This window comes from Protobothrops mucrosquamatus, unplaced genomic scaffold, assembly GCF_001527695.2.
Source record: "Protobothrops mucrosquamatus isolate PMUCROS unplaced genomic scaffold, P.Mucros_1.0 scaffold2346, whole genome shotgun sequence".
NCBI classification, from domain to species: domain Eukaryota; kingdom Metazoa; phylum Chordata; class Lepidosauria; order Squamata; family Viperidae; genus Protobothrops; species Protobothrops mucrosquamatus.
In genome coordinates this window covers 103,989-112,448 of record NW_015388426.1, presented here as the reverse complement: position 1 = coordinate 112,448, position 8,460 = coordinate 103,989, and positions in this window count along the sequence as shown.

The window sequence follows — 8,460 nt, the reverse complement described above, 5'->3', positions numbered from 1 at the left end:
TTTTCCTATCTAGGGTTAAATTAGCTGTGCCTTCATGAATACATGGTAAATGTTGCTTGCATGTGTCATTATTTAGTAGGTCATTAAGCAAAACAGTTGGCAAAATAAATGCTCATGATATCCAGTGCCTTTATAAATTATCAAGAAATGCAGGTATATTGTCAAGCACTGGGAAAATCAGGAGAATTAGTTCAAATGGATATAAAGATTTACTGCAAGCTTAAGCTCTCCACAAGAATCTGAATTACTAACGGCCAAGGGAAATTAGTGGGAGATAAGAACAGAAGGAATTCAAGGTGGGCGAGACTTAGATCTCTTGTGGGCATGAAGGAACTCCTGACTGATGATATGTTTGATCCCTGCCTTGGGTTCAGCTGGTCATCTCCTACATATATACTAAGACTGAGTAATGCTTCAGATCTTGTTCCAGAAAGGTATTTTGGAGCTCATAAGGTGTGGCTATAGCACCTCTGCATTTCCTTAAAGTAACTGCAATATCTATCAGGATCATAGTTGTAACTCTTTAAGAAATTGCAAATGGAAACTATGTTGCTATCCCCTATGCTGCAGAGCACCTTTTCGGAAGTACAGGCTTAGTATATGTCATGTTTCATTCTGTTTTCTAGTGGCATTTTTTGACTAAGCCACAGCTATGTGATAGTTAATGCTAAAGAAAGTCCTAAAGTGAATTATTGTTCAGTTGTACTGAGACAATATTGAGCTATTCTCTATTTATCTGTTTAGCACCTTCTGATATCTTAGTTTAAAATCTACAGCAGTTCCAAGTGGTTGTTGTTGATAATGATGTTATACCTGAATGAGAATAAAAGGTTCAACCTAGTATAATGTGTTAATCAATCAGATATTTTTTTTGGCCTTTAGGCATTATGAAAATGCAGCTAAATATTCAATAGGGACTTCTGAGCCTCATGTAAAATAAAGGATGCTGAAGTTAAAAGGTGATCAACTTAATTAGACTTCCTTCCCATATTGTGTTTCTGGCAACAACTCACTTCTGGATTAATTCTGTTGTTTTCAATGAATTTTTATGTATCTGGCCATTTGAAGATAACCCTAGAATTAATTTATAAAAACACAGTTCTTATTGCAGAGGATCAGCACTGTGTAGTACTTACAGTGCTGGATTGGGATTGAAGAGGCCCATATCCACATTCCCAGCTGGCAATTAAACTCATTGTGTGAAGCTAGAGCAGCTCTCTCTCAACCCAATCTATTTTACAATCTTGAAATAAAATAAAATGGACTGCCTGGAACTTCTTGGAGGAAAAATGGGACATCAGTATTTTGCATAAAGAAAATGAATTTAACTGTACTCGGAGCATTATTTCTACCACATTTAAAAAAGAAGAAACTGCATTCTGCAATAATTAGAGAATTTCTGACAGTCCACTAGTTTCATTTTCTGCTTTACTGCAAACTACAGTTTGTTTTACAGTTACCCTAAGATAGACGTCCATCTTTGAGATGATTTTTATACAGCATAATCACAATGGCAATCCTTGTATATATGTAAGAGAGCCAGTTTGGTGTAGTGGTTAAGGCACTGGGATACAAAGCAAAAGAGCATGAGTTCAAGTCCCGCCTTAGCCATTAAAGCCAGCTAGGTGACTTCAGCCACTCACTCTCTCAGCCCAACCCACCACACATGATTGTTGTTGTGGAAAAAAATGGAATGTGAAGGTGGATTGGTTATGTTTGCCGTCCTGAGATATGTGTGACAATAATAAAGGTGTGATATAAATACATAAATGAATGAAATGAAAAGGAATGAATGTTAAACCTTAGAATGCAGGCAAAACCAGTTCCAACTTTGGGCAACTAGAGGCAAGTGCAGATGGTAACAACAAGAGCCAGCACTGACTTTTCTTCTTAATACTTTAGCTGCTTCTCTCTGAAAATAATTTCTCTCCAGGAAATATTAGTCCCAAACCAATTTGCTACCTCAGATGTAGTGATGCAAATATTTAGGGAAGGGCCAAGAGACTTTGTTTGGTTGAAGAGCAAAATGGTACCCAATTTATTTACAGGTTCCCCTTGGATAGGCAGATGAGTCCTGCTTCAAAAACAATCATGATATAGATAATCTACCACATCTGAGGTAGCAAATTAATTTGGGACTCCAGGAAAAGTTATTTCCTGGAGAGAAATTATTTTTGGAGAGAAGCAGCTGAAGTATTAAGAGGAAAAGTAACTGTAAAACAAACTATAGTTTGGAGTAAAGCAGGGAAATGAAACTAGTGGAGTGTCAGAAACTTGGAAAGAAATCATGGCCACAATTTGTATATTTCGTACAAAGCTTCTGACAGTTACCATAACCTCATCACACACTTTTCCTTTACTGCCCTTTCTAAATGAAGAGTCAGAATCTAAGGGAGGTTCTGTGTCCCAAAGTTACAGTTTAAAGATAAAAGTCTAGAAGAAATATGAATTGATTCCTTGAATGTGATTCACTTCATGTCTATGTAAAAACAACTGTGGTAGCCATTAGGTACTTATAACAGGACAGCACAGTGATGATAAATTTGCTCTACTAGGTTTTGGCAAACTTAGGATCACATTGTTAACCAGTTCCAAAGATTGGATTATTCGGCTGATATAAATCACACTAGGCCTTATTGTTAGTGAAATAATAGTAACAACTTTTAGAATGTTCTTTTTTCCTAGTGGTTTATTTTAAATAATTTCTCTGATCATATACATATATAGACCTGCATAGGTTTGTATCATTTACTGCAGTTAATGTAGTGTTGTGTAGAACATAAGTTGAACAACCTTATTCTTTCAATTGGACTATGCAACACCCTGTTCCAGAGAATTGATTAAAATGTGATTCTGTTGGATCTGAAATTGAATTTGAAAATCTAATGAAAATACTGAGTGAACCAGATCCTTCCAAATAAATTGGCATGTTTTAATGGATGTGTAAACTTCCCTCAGTTTGAATGGCCCCAACCCTGTTAGACATTCACAAGGTTCTGAAGACCTGGCTGGTTCCCCTATCATTTAGGCCAGGAGGTTAGGCCAGATTTGAGGCTGAGATGATCTCCATATTGTGGTTTATTGCTTTTACATTGAGTGATATGAGACATTGGCTGTGGCTGTTATTTTAATCTTTGTATGCCATCCAGAATCACTGTTGTGGAGTGAACCACCATATAAATCATATAAATAAGATAAAAATTAAGATCAAATGGATTCAGTTTAGGGATTCAGTTCAAAGAACCTAATCAGATCAATTTTGGAAATTTATTCAAATAATCAACTTGAATTTATACCATTTGCCATTCACATTATTAGATAACTATACTGCAGAGTCCTTCCGGAAAGGTCTGTGACTGAGAAATGCAGGCCTGGCTGCAGAAGACGCTGCAGAAGAAGTGGGCCTGCTAGGAGAGGTAAGTGGATCTACCCCCGCCCTAGCTTGATTTTTAGGTGTGTGCTTTGCCCCAGAACTAGGGCTTATTTTTGGGGTAGGGCTTACATTAGGCCCACTCTCAAAAATCAAGCTAGGGCTTATTTTGGGGGTAGGCCTTACTTTCAGGAAAACAGGGTATTAATGCTGAGATCAGTATCTCTTCATAGTCAAGATGCCTTTAAGGCAAGGATGGAGAATTATTAGCACAGGGGTATAATCTTACCCACAGATTGATTCATACTTCCATAGGGCTTAAATGAGGCTTTCTCCAACCCAGCCAGTGCTTTCTATCATCTTTGCAAAAAACCTAGCTGAAGATCGCAAACAGATTCTTAGCTGCAGAGAATATTTCACTTTTTTTGTCTTGAATGGTCTATCAGGGGATATTGTTGTTGCTGTTGCTGTTTTAAACCTCTTCTCCCAGTTTCAGTCTAGAGAATATTATGGCTTCAGTATAAAGTTATTTTAAGGATTTCTGGAAAATGTACACAGATAATTTTGATGATTGCTGTATCCGTGCTATGATTCACTTGAGAGGACCGGTCTCTTATGAAACTTGAAATTAATAGATAACATTTTATCCTTATTAATGTTCTCATTTTTAATATGGTGAGGAATGAGGAGTGGTTAAAAGGATTAGATTTAACATTCTGGAGGTTAGGATATATATCTTTTTAAATTACCCAAGAAGAAAGAAATGCCCAAAGCCATTTGATCCTTTTCCTACAGCTGGAATCCAAATTTGTATTCTTTCCCTCCCAATTTACAACACTGCAAAATCAAGGATATTGATTTATTTTTTTTTACCTAGTTATGAAAAACTTGTGTTTGCTATTGTTGGAAACCAATTACTGCAATAGATTAGACTAGACTTGATCCATGTCTGTCAGGGCAGATCTTTTACATATCCTTTTTCTTTAGCCAGGATTATAATTCCAAGATGTTAAACCAATTCCTGCCAATAGGCATTTAACTGAAATAACTTTCTATTTTTAAAATTTAAGATAAGAAAAATGAAATCCTGTGGGCAGGGAATCATGCAGGCACCAAGGATAGCATCCATAGACACACTGTTATTTTGTAGATGGCCATTAACACATTTTCTAAAGTCCTTTAGAACAGAAGTCCCCAAGCTTTTGGGCACCAGGGACCAATTACGTAGGGAGAGGTTTTTCTGTGGACCAGAGGGGGTGGGGTTTTGTGTGCTGCCTGCATCCTGTGGATGGGGCTTTCCTTGTTTATGCGAACCGGTTGCTAACATGCCACAGCCCAGTACTGGTCCACCGGCCAGGGGTTGGGGATCCCTGCTTTAGAACATATTCATCAAACAAGTTTGCTTGTGTTGGCAGATTAAGGAAATACCATTAAACTGATGTATTTATGAGTTATATGAATAATGAATTTTCCTTTTGTTGATAGAGATTATTGGCTGCAAAAATAAACAGCAGTCAGGCTAAACCCTTCATCATTTCCTTCCCTGTATCTTCCTCTGCCATAAGTTGATTTTATAACAGGGGTATTCGCAGGGTGTACTTGAAAATGTCACAGTGGTGGCCATTTTGGCACAATCAAAGCTACACCCATTTTTGCATTTGTCACATTAAAAAGGAAATGAGCCATGATTGCACCATTGCAACTTTGACCTCTGTCATTAAAAAATATGAACTTATTATACTTGTATGTGTGTATCATTTATAAACAGAGAATAAAAAAGTTGAAGTAAAATGATTTGCTGTAAGCATAAAAATAAAGTAAGTTCAAAGGCAACCGGTTCTTTTAACTTACCATTTTTCCCCAGGTAAAAAAAATAATAATTTAGAGTAGAATCAAAAATTCAGCAAGGATTTAGTCATAATAAAAGTGCCAGAAACATTAAGCCTGGAGAAAGTTGTAATTTATCTTAGCCCAGTTCATCTACTCCAAGTTGAGAAAGGATCAGTGAGCAAAGAGGAAGAAAATCCCTGAACCAGCTTGAAACAGAAGTACCTTGCTTTATCTGCTTCACTTTCTGTATTTCCCCATAAAACCTATTATTTTGATAATAAAGGGAATTGGGATCAGTCTTCTAGGCTGTCCATGACAAGAAGTTATATTTTGTGAGGCTCTCCCTGCCAAAGGCTCAGTTAGTGTGATTTAACATTCTGGGAGCAATACATGTGATGATGACAGCCAGATCATTTTGAAGTAGCCCTTATACTGTACGTTAGCACATTGAAGATGTTTCCTTTTTTATAGGTTCCAAACTTTCCTAATCTTTATTTCCCTAGATAAATTCAAAAATTCTACCATGTTTTAGGGACTGGGAGAGAGAAGGAAGGAAGGAAGGAAGGAAGGAAGGAAGGAAGGAAGGAAGGAAGGAAGGAAGGAAGGAAGGAAAGAACGTGGTGCAGGATTCAATTTTTTTTGCATATACTGATTTGCAATTAGAAAATAAATGTCATAGCAATAAGTGAAGAGTAAGAGTGAACAAATAGAAGAAACAGCAGGGGGAAAAGGATAGAGAGAGAGTGATATAGACCACAAAGGGACAAAATCAAAATGGGAATGGTAAAGAAACTAAATGTATCAATCTGATCTAGTATCTGATCTTATGAAGTGTGAAGAATGCCTACTGCACTCCCGAGCAAGTGAGCCTGCCTCCATTGTTCCCTCCTCCTCTCTGCTCTCCTTGCTCTGGGATCTGGTGGGGAGGGGCCTTGCTCCTCGCCTGAGCTCTGCCTTCCCTGTTCCAAACTTGAAGGGCCCTGGCCTGCTTCAGCCTGCTCCTCCCCACAGTCCTCTGAAGCCACAGACACCCCCTCCTGGGCCTCAACAGGGAACTCCCTGTCATCCTCAGAGTCAGACTCGGATGGAGGCATGACAATAGCACTTAGACTTATATACCACTTCCTGGTGCTTTATAGCCCTTTCTAATCAGTTTACAGAGTCAGCATCTTGGCCCCGACAATCTGGGTCCTCATTTTACTGACCTCAGAAGGGTGGAAGGCTGAGTCAACCTTAAGCTGGTCAGGATCGAACTCCTGACTGTGGGCAGAGTTAGCCTGCAATACTGCATTCTAAGCACTGTGCCACCACGGCTCTTATAATATGTGTATACTGCCATTGACAATCCATTTCTACATCTTCATAATATATCAAATAATTTTGAATGGTTAGGCTCCATGTGCTAGCAAATAAATAAATAAATAAACAAACACTGTAAGTTTCAAAATCTATTAAGATTATTGTCATAGGCAAAAATCAACCCAGACAACATGTTGTTTATTAAGCGCAGGAGCAGGAGCAGAGGTGGGGGTGGGAGGGAGTGGGGAGGTTTTTGGGCACTCGGTCTCTAAAAGGTTCACCATCACTGTCATAGACCAAAGACACAGGTGAGGCAGATGTATAGGAATGCGTATATGTGCATACATATGAGAAAAAATAATGGCACAGCGTTAAGAAAGTCTTTGCCTATATAGAACTTTCAGCTACTGCTAAAATTTACTGACAAAATTTAGTAAGGAAGTATACATGTTGTTTTCAAAGAGTGGAAGGCCTGAAATTCAATCTCTACATTTTCACCTAGTGGTCAATAATTCACAATGAGGAAAGTCACAATATTATATCAGTAAGACTGGGCTGCATGAATGAGTAGCCTAACTTCTAAAATATTTGTACGCATGATTTACCTTTGTCCCATGTATCCTGGTCCTGGCATGTTGTAAAGATTATTTCCTTTACTTGCTGATCATTGACTATTGTAGACTTTCTCCAAATCACATCAGTCTTCAGACTAAAGCAGGGGTAGGCAACTTTGGCTCTTTTATGACTCGTGGACTTCAACTTCCAGAATTCCTGGAAGTTGAAGTCCACGAGTCATAAAAGAGCCAAGGTTGCCTACCCTTGGACTAAAGCTTTTTGAGCAAAGCTGTAGTCCTTTTTCATTTTTTTCCCTGTTATCCATCACTACTGAACCACATACTAAACCTTTTTCCTGAGCTTTTATTTCCTGTTTGCAAAAGATCTTCTGATTACTGAAGATATGGGAACTGCTAACTATACAGACAGTCCTCAACTTACAACCATTTAGTAACCGTTCAGAGTTACAATGGCCATTTTTCACACTTAAAATCCGTTGAACAAAATTCAGATGCTTGGCCACAGGCTCATATTGGTGATGGTTGCAGTGTCTTGGGATCATGGGATCCCTTTTTGCGACCTTCTGACGAGCAAAGTCAATGTGGAATTCACTTAACAACCATGTTACTAACTTAACAACTGCTGTGATTCACTTACCTACTGTGGCAAGAAAAACTGTAAAATGGAGCTAAACCCATTTAACAACAGAACGTTTGGGCTCAATTGCAGCCATAAGTCGAAGCCTACCTGTATTGTTAAATCTCCTGAGGGAAGACTGGTGTATATAATTATCATAGAATAAGAGGTTCATCAGCACTGAACTAAAGTCTTTCGGTCTTGCTGTAGCACCATGGAAAACTAATCTCTAGCCTTCTGCCAGAATATCTGCTATTTATTTGAGTCTGAAGAAATGTCTAATGAAGGAAAACAAAAAAAAAAAAAATGCCCCTCCTCCAAAGGCTGTGAACAACAATTTCTATCATCTTTAATTATTAATTATATTTCCTGAAGATAAGGTTATGATCCATCACTGTCTGGTGGAGAACTGGGGATGTGAAGTAAATGGCTTTGAAAATGTTCGTATTTTTAATAAATGGTATTCTTGGGCACTCAGAGTGAATGAAGAAGGAATTTTGGCCTGGAAACAGTATTTTGAAGTTCTATACAGAGGTGAAGCACCAAAAGGCTCCCCATTCATTGATGTTTGTGAGGAAAAGCTTCCATCTGACAGTGTCAGAAACTACATGTGTAAGATACATTAATTAAATAGTTGAAATAAATCAAAAACCGAAGGAGGTTTTTTCTATAGGGTAGAAGATGCAATGAAATGCAAAGAGATCACATGTGGGGGGGGGGGTACTAGCAGGAATATTTTAATAAGTAAATAAGTATTATGTGATGTGTTA